Here is a 13,853-nt window from a genome sequence, read left to right on the forward strand (position 1 = left end):
CTGCCCCTCCCCTCACTAAATAAATAATTAAATAAAATCTTAAATTAAAAAAAAAAAAGAAAGTAGACTTAGGTATTTCAGATTTTCTAGATTCTCCAGAGCCAACAACTATAACATAAATAAATCCTTCTCTTTCTAATACTGGTCTTTATTCAAAACAAAATTTCAGTGCACAATCATGCTATGAAGAACAAGAGCTGAGACTAGGAAGAAGGGGCCAAGAACAGGGAGCCCCTCCTACCACAAATGTATAACAGCTATACACAGACCCACAGTCTTGAGGCCCAGCTCAGGGCTATTAAGCAATGGCCTGGGCAAAACTCTGACTGACCTGGTTTTCAGGCCTAAAAGGAACAATTGCTTTACACAAAAAGTTACTTTGAATGGGTAGTGAGGCTTTGAGGAGATTGCCTGGGATTATACCTGGAATCCAGTCTTGATGACAGCAGTGTGGCTTCTGGGGTATAGGCACACGCAAAATCTGACAAATATGTGAGACTTAAGACGTAAATAACCACAGACAGTGGAGCAACAGGGAGTGTGAAAACTGAAAATGAGGAAGAGACCAGTGAAAGCTTAAGGTAATGTTGATAGTAGTTCTTGAGTGAAATGGCATAGGATGAAATCCCTTAAACCGGTAAGAATCCTAACCTCAGAATGTAAGCTCTATAAGGGCAAGGATCTAGGGCTTTTGTGGGCAGGAACAATCTGTTTGTGAGCCCTGAGAATCCCTGCACAGCCTGGCTATATACAACAAGAATAAAAGACCCTCAGTGGTCTTTACCTGGGCCATTTTTCAGGATTACATTAGTATCAGGCAACTTTGAAGGGAAGAAGCAACATCTCCCAGACAGAGGACAGGCTTGTTACCATTTACTCTGAAATTGATAGATTCTCCAAGGGCAATTTTCTTCACATATCATGTAATCCAATGGGTGTGTGGGCACCTACATATTTCCCCCATGTCACTCAGTAGCATTTGGGGGGAGTGAGAAATAGATACAAGCAAACATGAAGCTTATTCTGCCTGCTGTGTCATGAGCAATAAAGTCCCGCTTCTCTGACTCAAGAGTCTCCTCTCTTTTGCCAGCATCATGACAGAGCACAGTGACAGGCTAGCTTACTAGCTTGACAGTAGAGTAAAATGCTAGACCCTTCACACACAGTTCCTCATAGCTCTAGTCCCAGCACCCAGAATAATACCCAGCAAAGAGGGGTCATTCTATTTGTTAAATGAGTCCTTTACTTAATGAAGATTAAATTTGGTTTATCTCACTATTAACCTCATTTATGAGCACTAAGTTAGTCAATAAATTCTTGTGAAATCTTATGGTGTATAATTTATTCCTGGTTAAAAGATCATGCTAGGTGTTTGCTGCTCAAATTCAAATCAAATGGAGTTAGTGTAACTTCTATTAAGAAATGCTGCTGATAATTTCTTTATATTAATAATGAAGCAGCAGATGGCGAGGATGTGGAGAAAGGGGAACCCTCCTACACTGTTGGTGGGAATGCAAGGTAGTGCAACCACTTTGGAAAATAACATGGAGGTTCCTCAAAATGTTGAAAATAGAACTACCCTATGACCCAGCGATTGCACTACTGGGTATTTACCCTAAAGATACAAACGTAGTGATCTGAAGGGGCACGTGCACCCAAATGTTTATAGCAGCAATGTCTACAATAGCCAAACTATGGAAAGAACCTAGATGTCCATTAACAGATGAATGGATAAAGAAGATGTGGTATATATACTCAATGGAATACTATGCAGCCATCAAAAGAAATGAAATCTTGCCATTTGCAACGATGTGAATGGAACTAGAGGGTATCATGCTTAGCGAAATAAGTCAAGCAGAGAAAGACAACTATCATATGATCTCCCTGATATGAGGAAGTGGTGATGCAACATGGGGGGGTTAAGGGGGTAGGAGAAGAATAAATGAAACAAGATGGGATTGGGAGGGAGACAAACCATTAGAGACTCTTAATCTCACAAAACAAACTGAGTGTTGCTGGAGGGAGGGGGGTTGGGAGAAGGGGGGTGGGGTTATGGACATTGGGGAGGGTATGTGCTATGGTGAGTACTGTGAAGTGTGTAAACCTGGCGATTCACAGACCTGTACCCCTGGGGATAAAAATATATCATATGTTTATAAAAAATAAAAAATTAAAAATAATAATGAAGCAGTAAAAAAAGATATTAAGAAAACAATTCATTTACAACTGCACCAAAAATAAAAAAATACCTAGAAATAAACATAACCAAGAAGGTGGAAGACCTGTACCCTGAAAGCTACAAAACTTAGATTAAAAAAAAAAAAATTGAAGATGACACAAAGGAATGGAAAGACATTCCATGCTCATGGACTGGAAGAACAAATATTGTCAAAATGTCTATATTACATAAGACAATCTACAGATTTAATGCAATCCCTATCAAAATACCAGCAGCATTTTTCACAGAACTAGAAAAAACGATACTAAAATTTGAATAGAACTACAGAAGACCCCAAATAGCCAAAACAATCTTGAAAAAGAAAAACAAAATGAGGGGTGCCAGGGTTGCTCAGTGGGGAAATCCTCTGCCTTCAACTCAGATCATGATCTCAGTGTCCTGGGATCAAGCCCCGCATCGGGCTCTCTGCTCAGCAGGGAGCCTGCTTCTCCCCCTCTCTCTGCCTGCCTCTCTGCCTACTTGTGATCTCTCTCTCTTTCTGTGTCAAATAAATAAATAAATATTTTAAAAAGAAAAGAAATGAAAAAGAAAATGAGGCATAACAATTCCAGACTTCAAGTTATACTATAAAGCTGTAGTAATCAAAACAGCATGGTACTGACACACATAGACACACACACACACACACACACACACACACACACACACACAAGATATAGATCAATGGAAGTGAAGAGAGAGCCCAGAAATAAACCCACAATTACACAGTCAGTTAATCTTCAATAAAGGAGACAAGAATAGGCACTATGTCTTCGACAAGTGGTGCTGGGAACACTGGACAGCTACATGCAAAAGAATGAAACTGGTTCACTTTCTTATTCTAAACACACACAAAAAAACTCAAAATGGATTAAGGACCTAAATGTGAGACCTGAAATCATAAAAATCCTAGAAGAGAGGACAGGCAGTAATTTCTCTGACATTAGCCATTGCAACATCTTTCTAGATATATCTCCTGAGGCAAGATAAATAAAAGCAAAAATAAATTATTGGGACTATATCAAATGCAAAGGAAACAACCAACAAAACTAAAAGACAACCTACTGAAAGAGAGAAGGCATTTGCAAATGACATATCTCATGAACAGTTAGTACTCAAAATATATTAAGAAATTATAAAACTCAATACCTGGAAAAAAAAACCCAATTTAAAAAATGGGCAGAAGACGTGAACAGACATTTTTCCAAGGAAGACATTCAGATGGCCACCAGACACGTGAAAAGATGCTCAACATCACTCATCAAGAAAATACAAATCAGGAGTACCTGTATGGCTCAGTTGGTTAAGCATCTGCCTTCAACTCAGGTCCTGATCCTAGGGTCTTGGGATGGAGCCCCATGTCGGGCTCCCTTCAGTAGGAAGTCTGCTTCTTCCTCTCCCTCTGCCCTTCCCCTCTGCTTGTGCTGTCTAGCTTTTTCTCAAATAAATAAATAAAATCTTTAAAAAAGAAAATACAAATCAAACTTACAATGAGCTATCACCTCACACCTGTCAGAACAGCTAAAATCAGTAACACAAGAAACAAGCGCTGGCAAGGAAGTGGAGAAAGAGGAAGCCTCGTGCACTGTTGATGGGAATGCAAACTTGGTGCAGCCCCTGTAGAAGGCAGTATGGAGGTTTCTCAAAAATTTAAAAATAGAACTACCCTAAGATCCAGTTAATGCACTACTGGGTGTTTCCCCAAAGAATACAAAAACACTAATTCGAAGAGATAAATGCACCCCTATGTTTAAAGCAGCACTATTTGCAAAAGCCACACTTTGGAAGTTGACCGAGTGCTGATAGATGAACGGGTAAAGAAGAGGTGGTATATATATGTAACAGAATACTGTTCGGCCATAAAAAAGAATATTACAACAATATAGATGGATCTATAGAGTATAATGCTAAATGAAATAAGCTACTGGGCGCCTGGGTGGCTCAGTGGGTTAAGCCGCTGCCTTCGGCTCAGGTCATGATCTCAGGGTCCTGGGATCGAGTCCCGCATCGGGCTCTCTGCTCAGCAGGGAGCCTGCTTCCTCCTCTCTCTCTCTGCCTGCCTCTCTGCCTACTTGTAATCTCTCTGTCAAATAAATAAATAAATAAAAATCTTTAAAAAAAAAAAAAAAAGAAATAAGCTACTCACAGAAAGTCATATGTGGAATCTGAGAAACAAAACAGTGAGTAAAGGGGTGGGGTGTGGGAAACAAACCAAAAAACAGATGCTTAACTATAGAGAACAAACATGGTTACCAGAAGGAGTGGGGGCGATGGGTTAAATAAGGTGGTGGGAATTAAGAATATACTTATCTTAATAAGCACTGAGTAATGTATGGAATCTTTGAATCACTGTATTGTACACCTGAAATTAATATAACCTTGTATGTTAACTACACTGGAATTAGAAAGAAAGAACAAAAGAGCAAAAGAATGGAAGAAAGAAAGAGAAGAAATGCTGCCAATAATTTCTGAATATTTGTCAAATCATGTGCTAGTCAGTTACTGTAGATATTTGAGAAAAAAGTATCAAAATCTTAATTATGTGTCATATTTTAAATTCATGTGTTTAATACAAAAATGCATTTTATGAAGACCATGAGTAATGATTAATAAAGGAATGAAAAAAGACCTCTCATCATTAATTTTTCATTGTATCCAGACCAGAATCCAGAATAGGATGCTTTAGATAAATAAACAACTTCATTTTCCCCTCCCAAGGAAAGCTTTGTTCTCAGATTCTCTGAGGCTATTTTCCATTAAGACCTCAGGGGTATGGGGTGCCTGGGTGGCTCAGTGGGTTAAAGCCTCTGCCTTCAGCTCGGGTCATGATCCCAGGGTTCTGGTATCGAGCCCCCCATCGGGCTCTCCGCTCTGCGGGGAGCCTGCTTTCCCCTCTCTCTGCCTACTTGTGATCTCTGTCTGTCAAATAAATAAATAAAATCTTAAAAAAAAAAAAAAAAGACCTCAGGGGTAATCCTCTCACTTGTGTCTTTAATTGACTTGTCAATAAAATGAATAACCATTGATTAATGATACCTTTCAACTGAGTCTTTATTCCCGGATATACCAGAAAATAAAGCAGTTTATACTTGAACTAACATTTGTGGCTAATGTGTTGTGTACTGGTCTCTGTATTATGTACTTTCATATCCACAGTGATGCATAATCTCTTTGCAACACACGGCCAGTGTTAAGTCTCCATAACAGGTTCATTGTATTTTCCTCAATATGTCACAATCCTTTTTGCATGTGGGCTCCACACCTCTCTAAATACTTGGTAATTTATGGGAAAGGCAACTTTTTTTTTTTTTTTTCCTGGTGAGATGTTGTAGAATTTGTTTTAGCTGAAAAGAACTTCTTTTTCATTTCAAATAATGTGAAACTGTAAGCCACCAACAGAGGCATAAATAATACTGGAACAAAACTTCAGTGAGCAAAATGGATCATCAATATTTAATCCAAATCTTTAAATATGGTGATTGCCTTGAAATGATCTTCCTGCATAATCTTCTCTAGATGACTAAGATTATGTTGAAGATGCAAAGTACTTTATTATGTAGAGAGAATAAAATCGGACTTTGAAGATAACCTCATTATACTTTCTCGCCTCCACTCTTTCTCTAAGGATTCATTTATATAGGATTCGGGAGCCATAAGATTTAGACTAAAATGACTATTAAAATCCCATCTTTATGAATGAATGTCAAAGAAAACATTTAGATTATTCAGAGCATCACATCTTGCTGGAAGAGAAAGAAACATGGAGATAGGTAAATTTTCTACCAGGTGTTGTACCAAATAATAATGCAAGATTTTATAAAATGTATATGTATTTTCCATGTCATCACATAGCCAATATGACAAACATGAAGTAGATTTGCCTCACATCTGCCTAGAAACAGAATTTGCTATGATCAGTGATCTCGTTATGGGCAAATAAAATTGTTTTCCTTTTGTTTTCACTTTTTTAAAAGATTTTATTTATTTGAGAGAAAGAGTGTGTGAGTGTGCACACGTGAGTGGGTAGAGGGGCAGAGGGAGAAGCAGGCTCCCTACTGTTCAGGGAACCTGATGTGGGGCTTGATCCCAGGCTCTGTGATCATGACCTGAGTCTAAGGGAGATGCTTAACTGACTGAGCCACCCATGTGTATCTTTTAGTCTTCATTTTTTTTGAAGCCATCACTAGTCACACCTACCTTTTTTAATACTCTTTCTCTGCTTAATGTATATCACAACCATCTCCTTAACAGGCTGTCACCCCCACTGGAGGACTGAAAATCTTTGATTGGAGAGACTACTTCTTATTCCTTTATTAAATATAGCTAAGTGTTTGTAACATTTTAAATAATTAATAAATATTGACTGAATAAATGAATTTGTATCCCTTCTAATTAGTCCTCAACTTAGAGGTTTTTTTGTTTTTTTTTTTATCTCTATACATACTTCTTTGGCTTTCACTTTTATATGGAAATCATCTAAATATATCTGTTCCTCCATCCATTCCCTCTGAGCTTTGAGTTTTTCAACTCCAAATCATGGCAGGATATTTCCTATTGGATGCCCTGGAAGTCTGTAATCTCAACATGTATTAAATTCTTTTTTTTTTTAATTTTTATTTATTTCTTTGACAGAGACAGATCAGAAGTAGGCAGAGAGGCAGGCAGAGAGAGGGGAAAGCAGGCTCCCTGCTGAGCAGAGAGCCCGATGCGGGACTCGATCCCAGGACCCTGAGATCATGACCTGAGCTGAAAGCAGAGGCTTTAACCCACTGAGCCACCCAGGTGCCCCAACATGTATTAAATTCTTAATAGTTTCCACTAATTCAGCTCATCTTCGAAAATACAATTCAGGGCGCCTGGGTGGCTCAGTGGGTCAAGCCGCTGCCTTCGGCTCAGGTCATGATCTCAGGGTCCTGGGATCGAGTCCCGCCTCGGGCTCTCTGCTCAGCAGGGAGCCTGCTTCCCTCTCTCTCTCTCTCTGCCTGCCTCTCTGCCTACTTGTGATCTCTCTCTGTCAAATAAATAAATAAAAATCTTTAAAAAAAAAAAAAAGAAAAAAAAAAAAGAAAATACAATTCAAAAGTTATTTGTTGTCAGCCTGTGTAAAGGGCATTGCACTAGTCATTGCAGATGAGATGCTTAAGAGTAAGCCACAGTGACTGCTTATAAGACAGTAAGGGGGATGAGCATTTCATAGTATAGCATAAAAGAAGTAAAAACTAAGGACTGAAAATTTTGCAACTACCTCATAAGCACTAACCCTTTGGGAAGGAAGAAAGATTCATCTAGAGTGGTGCCTGGGTGGCTCAGTTGTTTAAGTGGCCCACTCTTTATTTTGGTTCAGGTCTCGGATCAGGCCATGATATCACGGTTGTGAGATCGAGCCCTGGGACAGGCTCTGCACTCAACACGGAGTCTGCTTGAGATTCTCTCCCTCTCCCTTTGCCTCTCCCCTGCTTGCATTAAAAAATAATAATAATAATTAAATAAATAAAATTTTTAAGAAAAAGAAGATTCATCTAGAGCTTGATGTGAACTTTAAAATATTTTCCAACATGCTTTGTTCCATGTTGACCCCCAGATCATCCACTGATTCTTCACATTGGTATCAATGCTCTAATTACATCCAAAATTTTGGCTGCAATATTTGGATCCTGATTGGCTTTCCCCCTTGCTCCACATTTTTATCATTAACATACTAGAGGTGGTTTATGTTACCTCTCCAACTCTAAATCCCTACTTGATGTCTAGGACCATTGATATCTTGACTCTCATCCTGCCTCAGGTTGCTTCTAAATCTGTAAGGTATATACTAGGAGGAAGTAACATCCATTGTATTTCAGGAAATACTTTAAGAAGTGCTAGTTGACTTAAATATTAAAGGATGGGTTTGATTTTTAATAGATCGAGAAAGTGAGAAAATTAATTAAGGTTGAGAGACTGGTATGAGCTAAGACATCAGAAGAAACATAAGGGTACATTTCAGAAAGTGTGGACAGGTTAATTTGGTGTGCTTATGTCTATTAGGTTCCCAGCTACTTACGTACTCCTCTGCTCACAAGAACTATTTGACCACATTATCCTCATACTCAAAGACTAATCCTTATATTAGGGAAAAAACTAATATGCTAGAAAAGGCAATATGGAGATGGGAAAGGAAGATACACAGTAAAATAAAGCAGAAAATAGCTCAAGGGGGTAGCAGAGTTGCCCGAAGACAATTTGGGCTTGTTGGTGCTCGTGCATACTAGGATTCCCCATTCATTGGCCTAAGGGAAGATAGCCAAGGGATTTTGAATATCAGAATTATAAAATAGGAGATACTCCACAGAGTCTCTGGATGAGTACTCACTAGATGAAATCTATCCTAGCTACCCAGATTTCCTTTCTTTTCCCAGGCAGTATCAGAGGGATCAAGAGCTCTCCGTGTTGGCCCTTGAGTATGCTAATGACAGTAGTCTCTGCTGGGAGTCTACAGATGGAAGTGGTGCTGTTCTTTTTGATGAATGCCTCCTCTCATCGATTCTATGGCATTGCCCAGTACCCTTACTGCCACCAACTTTGCCTTTCCTGCAAATCTGTCTTCCCATTGTGGCTGCTGCTTCCCCCCCTCCCCCCAATAAACTCAAACCATTCTGCTTAGGAGTTAGGAGGTCTTTTGCTACAGCCTGGAGTTTGGGCTGTGTCAACCCAACTGTATGTTATGGAGATGAACAGATAGAATAGAGGAATATTCTAGCATAGAAGAGAGAAAAGTAAAATGGTTCTTGAAAAAGGTAGACCTTGTCCTGAGCTATGAAACATGGAGGAAGGGGAATTTTGAAGGGCAGAGAAGATAAAGAGAGCTTTCTGAGACTGAGGTAAAATATCACCTGCAGAATTACGTATGTTTGTGAGTCACACCGTAGAACTGTTTAGCAGGTGATAAGAATTCACATAAGGGACTGGTGACATTATATTTTATCTCAGAGCTAAATATTTTCTTTGAGCTGTCCTGACAGAAAAGTAGAACTAACGAACAATAGCCCTTTATGAAGCTGGAATATTTTTCTCTCTTTCTCTAATGAAGAGAGTTGAAAGTTGTCTTTATGAGTTGAAAATTTTCTTCTTCTTCACATGGTCTTCACACAGAGAAAGGAAGGCACCCACTTTAAACTCGAATAGGAAAAGTCAAGTTCTCCAGGTACAATTGATACATTTGCTTGGGTACCAATAGGGTGAACTTCAGTAGGGCCATTTACTATAAAAATGCCAACTTCATCAAAGCATATATATTCCCATGTAGGCACATAGATTGGCAAGCTAAGTGAGAACTGAATTTAACCCACTTGCCCCCTTAGCCACTTGCCCTTGGGTAGCACACACCCTACAGTAAAACAAACAAACAAACAGGCTCTAGCTATTTTAAAGTGAATGTGGGAGGCCCTAACCCTCTCTCCTGTTTGACTTAAAAATAGATATAGGTTTCAAATGACAATTTACTTTCTGGTGCAGTAAGATATAATCCTGGATTTCCCACCCCTATGCCTATTTTTCCTTCATCTGTTTTCCTTGAAATTGCATTACTTGTAGCCTTGAGTGTTTAAAAGGGAAGATCCAATCCATTTATTCAATGTCACTATCAATATTGATCCCAGGGCTATCTACTTGAATAGATTCTCTGTAGGCAGTGCTCACTGTGACTTTCAGGAGTTCAGGGAGAATTTACTAGCACAATTCTTTGTTCAGTTAAAAAGGAAACACATTCAAGATGTACTAAAATAGCTGAAAAGAAGTGTAGTGCCCTGCTTTACGAGCACAAGATGAACTTGTATTTACTAGACAAAGAATTTATGGCTGGGAGAAGTAGACTTCAGCTTGTAAGAATCTCTAACTACCTTTCTCCTTACTCCAATAGTGCTCACTGTAGAAAATTGGTTTCTGAGAGACTCTGAAAAATGATAAGGTCATAAACAATTGGATAATAACATTCAATTACTAGCTTTCTCAACTAATAATGTTGCTGGTATGATTTAATGTAATTTATAAATATCCATTTAAAATATATTCTCCCATTACATAAGTGAAATATAACTCTGTAGATAGGTTATTGCATAGAATGTACACAGCTATAAACCATGCTTTCTAGTCAAAGATTTGTGGGAATCTAAAGAAAGTGCAGACCCAGAAGTACTTTTTCAACTTACATAACTATAAGACAAGATGGAGCATTTTTACTTTATGACATCTTTTAGCTAGATGAGAAATTAATATCCTGTTTTATTGTCTCTGATATGAATATGCAATTACATGTAAGGCTACTCACATTTTTTCAAGTTGTGAGATAGTGAAAAAACTAATAGGATTTTCTGTTTAAAACAAACAAAAAAACTGGACAAAAGGATCCTATGTTAACACTTTGCAGGATGACATGGATCATGTGACTTCATATTTTGGCATTTTATTTTCCGTGTTTCAAATGGGTATTTTAATTCTTGTTACCTTAAGGTCTGCTGTGACAAAATGGGAACAATGATAACTTCTCATTTCAATAATCCAAATTCTACCTGTAATCCAAACCAATCTCAAGTCTCTGTAGGAAACCCTGCTCGGTCCGTCTCCTCTCCTTTGAGATCTTCTATCACTCATACCCATATATTCATTTATCTCATTTTAATGCAACCCCATGCAATCTTGTATTATGTCTGTCTAATATGTACGAGCTTTGTTTCCTTAGCAACACTATAAGCCCCAGAATAGGATATGAGCTTTATCCCATTTTTTTCCTGTAGAGAGTTTGGTATAGAGCTGAGCTCAGAATTGATGCTACTCAGTTTAATTCAGTAAATTCGAGACAGCTTCCCCCCAAAATACAGACTGTGTAAATTCCCAGGATGTTTGGCTATGTGTGTGAGCATCTCCACACACAGCTCGTTACCCACCACAACAAACTGTATATATTTTTTTCTTTTTTTAACTACCAACACTCAACGAGATTTTATCAGCTCTTACCTGTAGTCTACCATTCAACCTCAACTGAAGAACACAACACATATAATCCAATTATGTTCAATGAATTTTGCATTAAGATTTCCTTCTCTCAAGAGACTTACTAATAGTTTGGAAATGAAACATGTTTGTTAAAGTGTAATCAGCACCATAATATGTGAACAGAGAATCAATGTGGATGACCTCATCAACTCCAGGAAAAGGAGTAAGGAGGAGCTCTTGAAGTTGAGGAGACTGCACAGGGTATACCAAAATCTCCACAAAAATACATGGGATTAAGAATTTAGATTTAGATAAATTCATGAATGACAGATGTACTACAGATCACCAAGAGGGGAATATAGAATATAAGATAATGTCCAGTATTTACTAAGCACTTACATTGTGTCAGACTCCATTTAAAAGGTGTCTTCTTAATCCTCATAATGATGCCTGAGTGGGGGTACTATCATCTTCATTTTTCAGAGGAGAAAACAGGCACAGAGGGAACATTGCACAGTTAACCCACGACAGAGCTGGGATTCAAACACACACAGTTTGACATAAGATCTGGGGTCTGAAGATAGGACATGCTTTTATCCATTTGATTGACATTCTAGTGGTAACTACTGCATACTCAACATACCTAAAGTTGCTCCTCCTCCCCACCCAGGCCTTGTTCACTGAACTCAAAAAAACTAAAAACCACTTTGATTTGAACTTCTTCCACAGTCACTCTGAGTGTATTTTTTCCGGCAGACTCACCATAAGGTGACTTTCAGTGAGTCACACCTTTGCATAATTTCCTTGGGTGTTGGATAAAAGTTAAGCATATGGGAAAGGTAATGTCACTCCCATGATTAGATTACATCATAGAAGACTATTTTAGCAGACTTGAGAAAGGTATTCTACTGGTGTTCAAGAAGCAAACATCTATGTTGTGAACTGCCTGTGGAAGTTACATGGCAGGGAACAATGGGTACCCTCTAACACTGGTGAGTGTCACCTAGCCAACAGCCAACAAAAATCCAAGGTTCTCAATCATACAGCCAGCTACAAGGAAATGAATCCTAACAACCTGAAGCAGCTTGGAAATGCATTCTTCCCCAGTCAAACTTCCAGATGAAAATACAGCCAATGGATGTTTTGATTATATTCTTTATTTTTTTTTTTTTATTTGACAGAGACCACAAATAGACAGAAAGGCAAGCAGAGAGAGAGGAAGGGAAGCAGGCTCCCTGCTGAGCAGACAGCCCAATGTGGGCTTCAATCCCAGGACCCCAGGATCATGACCTGAGCGGAAGGCAGAGGCTTTAACCCACTGAGCCACCCAGGCACCCCTGATTATATTCTTTTTTTTTTTTTTTAAAGATTTTATTTATTTATTTGACAGAGAGAGAGAGAGCAAGCGAGCACAGGCAGGCCGAGTGGCAGCAGAGGCAGAGGGAGAAGCAGGCTCCCTGCCGAGCAAGGAGTGGGACTTGATGTGGGACTTGATCCCAGGACGCTGGGATCATGACACGAGCAGAAGGCAGCTGCTTAACCAACTGAGCCACCCAGGCGTCCCACCCCTGATTACATTCTTACAAGAGTGATAAACAGGATTCTAAGATTGTCCCCAAGACTCCCCCTCCCACTGGTATACACATCTTTTTTCCCAGTTTATTCAAACATTAACCTAAGTGCTGCTGTGAAGGGTTGTTGCAGATGTGACTAAGATCTCTAATCAGTTAACTTTAAAACAGGGAGATTATCCTAGATAATCAGACATCCTAACCTAATCAGGTGAGTCTATAAAAGGGACTAGGACCTCCCTTGAGAGATCTGAAGTGTAGAGAGTGCTCAGCCTGAAGTAGAGTCTCCACCACTGGCTCTGAAGATAGAGGGGGTCATATGGCAAAGAATGCAGGAGGTCTCCATGAACTGAGAGTAGCTCCTTGCTGAAAGCCAGCAAGGCAATGGATGCCTCATTCCTATAGTCACAGGAACTGAATTCTGCTTGGAAGAGGACCCTGAGATCCAGACAAGAATGCAGCCTGACCAACACCTTCATTTTAGCAACTTAAGAATCTAAGCAGAAAATCCAGTCACACCATGACTAAAATTTTCACCTACAGAACAGTGACCTAATAAAGGGTAGGTGTCTTAAGCTGCTAATCTGTGGTAATTTTTTTAATTTGTTACATACCAGTAGAAAACTTATACACTGTGCATGTTTGAAACTGACATGAATTGAGACATTTTGAGTAAATAAAAGTGAAAACACCCAGTACAGTGCCTGAAATACAGAAGATAGTAAATATTTGTGGGATGTTTTTCCCTAGTGAGCCTCTGAAATACAGAATTTCTTCTTCCTTCATTGTCAGAGATCCCCAGTAACATTTGCAAGAAAAAAGAGTCACCATGAAGAACAAGTGAAAAATATTATACTACTGTCTACGGAAACACGGCACAGCCAAACTATCCTGTGGACACCTACAATTTCTCAGGAACCAAAAAAAAGAAAAGAAAAATCCATAAACTGTACCTGCACATCTCAGAACTTGGGTACAGAAAATCCAAGTTACTGTGCTGGTTCTGGAAAGTGGACTTTGAAGTTGTTTTAGTTATTATACTTATTATTTCTCCAACTTCCAGCCATTCACTCTCTAAAGTCTGAAGATGTTGA

This window comes from Mustela erminea, chromosome 6 (assembly GCF_009829155.1).
Source record: "Mustela erminea isolate mMusErm1 chromosome 6, mMusErm1.Pri, whole genome shotgun sequence".
Classification (NCBI taxonomy): domain Eukaryota; kingdom Metazoa; phylum Chordata; class Mammalia; order Carnivora; family Mustelidae; genus Mustela; species Mustela erminea.